The sequence below is a fragment of the Galeopterus variegatus genome, unplaced genomic scaffold, assembly GCF_000696425.1.
Source record: "Galeopterus variegatus unplaced genomic scaffold, G_variegatus-3.0.2 Scaffold1567, whole genome shotgun sequence".
Lineage (NCBI taxonomy): Eukaryota > Metazoa > Chordata > Mammalia > Dermoptera > Cynocephalidae > Galeopterus > Galeopterus variegatus.
Genome location: NW_007727678.1, coordinates 355,535 through 357,832, shown reverse-complemented (window position 1 = coordinate 357,832; position 2,298 = coordinate 355,535). Strand labels below are relative to the sequence as shown.

The following is a 2,298-nucleotide window of genomic DNA, read 5'->3' as shown; positions in this document are numbered from 1 at the left end:
TTATTTCTTCAAATACTTTTTCTGCTCCATTCTCTCCCCCTCAGACATTTTGATATTGTTCCAGTGGTCCCTAAGGTTCTGTTCTTTTTTGTTGTTGTTCTTATTTAGCTTTAATTTCATAATCATAAACTTAACTCTGCAATCCAGCTAGACTTGTAGGGGGATAAGGAAAATATGGAACCCAGCGAACCTCAGCGAGAGCACAAAGACTACAGGATACTGCAAGCAGGTGGGTGGAGGGTGCTCTCATGAGCCACAGAAGGGATGGTCTGGTGGTTAAGGTAAAACAAGCCAAATTTGTTAGAGTTGTCCACAGTCGGCAATGGTGATCTTCTTGCTGGTCTTGCCATTCCTGGACCCAAAGTGCTCCATGGCTTCCACGATATTCATGCCCTCTGTCACTTTGCCAAAGACCACATGCTTGCCATACAGCCACTCAGTCTTGGCAGTGCAGATGCAAACTGGGAACCATTTGTGTTGGGCCCAGCATTTGCCATGGACAAGATGCTAGGACCGTATGCTTCAGGATGAAGTTCTCACCATCACATTTCTCCCTGTAGATGGGCTTGCCACCAGTGCCATTATGGTGTGTGAAGTCACCCCTCTGGCACATAAACCCTGGAATAATTCTGTGAAAACAGGAACCCTTATAACCAGATCCTTTCTCTCCAGTGCTCAGAGTATGAAAGTTTTCTGCTGTCTTTGGAACTTTGTCTGCAAACAGCTTGAAGGAGAGGTGGCCCGAGGGTTTGCCATCAATGGTGATGTCAAAGAACGGTGGGGTTGACCACGGCTGAAAGAGGGAGACTGGGGCGGCAGCAGCATCTGTAAAGTCAACTCAGATCATTTTAAAGAAATTTCCATTCTCTCTGTTTTTCAGATTAGATAAGATATATTGACCTATTTTCAAGTTTACTAATTCTTTCTTAGCATCTCCATTCTGCTATTAAGCCCATTCAGTGAATTTTAAATTTTAGGTACTATATATTACAGTTGTAGAATTCCCACTTGGTGCCTTTTTATAATTTCTATTCACCTGTTTAGGCTTCCTGTTTTTTCCTTCAATTATGAGCATATTTCTTTTGATTAGTTCAACATAGTTAGAGCAGCTGCATTAAAGTCCTTGTCTGTTAATTCTAACATGTTAGTCATCTTGGAGTTGCCCTGCATTCATGGTTTTCCCTTGAGAAGGGTCATATTTCCCTGGTTGTTCATATTTGAGTATAATATCCCGGAGCAGAGCTGTCCAATAGAAATATCATGTGAGCCACATATGTAATTTAAAATTTTCTAGTAGCCACATTAAAAAGGAAAAAACTGGTGAAATTAATTTTATTAATTTTTATTCAACCAAATATATCCAAAATATTATTCACCTCCACATGTGATCACTGTCAATATTATTAATAAGATATTTTACATTCTTTTCTGTGTACTAAGTCTTCAAACCTGCTGTGTACTTTATACTTATAGTAGACTTCAATTCAGACAATTTCCACTGGAAATACTTGATCTGTATTTAGATTTTATAAAATTTACAATTGAAATACTAGATTTCTATACCCAGTTGTTCCAAACCTACTTAAAACTATTCCAATAACTGAATCAATATTATTTTTAAAATTTAAATTAACATTAAACAAAGCAAAAAAAATCTAGTTAATCAGTTCCATTAGCCACATTTCAAGTGATTAATAGCCACATGTGGCTATGGCTGTTTATTACATCATGCAGTGCTACACATTATGAATGATACATTGTGGAGACTTTGGATTGTGTTATATTCCTTTGAGGACTGTTGATACTTTTGTTTTGCAAACCCTGTCACACCTGCAGTGCGCAGAAGCTCATATCTCAGTTCTTTCTTCTTTAGCTGAGCCTCTTTGAGTCTGACCTGCCCNGCAGAAGCTCATATCTCAGTTCTTTCTTCTTTAGCTGAGCCTCTTTGAGTCTGACCTGCCCAGGCATGACTCAGGAGTCAGCTAAAACTTGGACAGAGTTCATACCCAGGAGGTAGGTATCCTTTTCTGTCTCTCTCCTGCGAGACATTTTCTAGTGGCTATGATTGCTTTGGTTTCTGTGTGCTAGTCATTTAGGCCAGAAAGACGTGGGTTTCCTATTGGAGTTTTACCAGCTCTGTGCTGGGCAGAGACAAGCTCTGGCTTGTCCTCAGGCTAAAAGCCTTTAAGAATAGGGAACTCCATACCTGTCCCTTCTTCTGCATTTTGACTTCCTCCAGAATCTGCCTGAATCTGCCTGCTTTCCTTTATTCTCTAGAGCCTTTAGAGAGTTACTTTT

The 2,298-nt window shown here is 39.7% G+C and overlaps 1 protein-coding gene and 1 pseudogene across 2 annotated transcripts in view; one reads left to right on the top strand and one right to left on the bottom strand.

Moving 5' to 3' along the window:
• EFCAB6 (EF-hand calcium binding domain 6) overlaps positions 1–2,298 on the top strand; it is a 303,634-nt gene that overhangs the window by 16,847 nt on the left and 284,489 nt on the right. The window lies entirely within an intron of this gene.
• Positions 103–792, bottom strand: LOC103594480 (annotated as a pseudogene). The gene has a single exon (XR_550856.1). The product of XR_550856.1 is annotated as a peptidyl-prolyl cis-trans isomerase A pseudogene (transcript).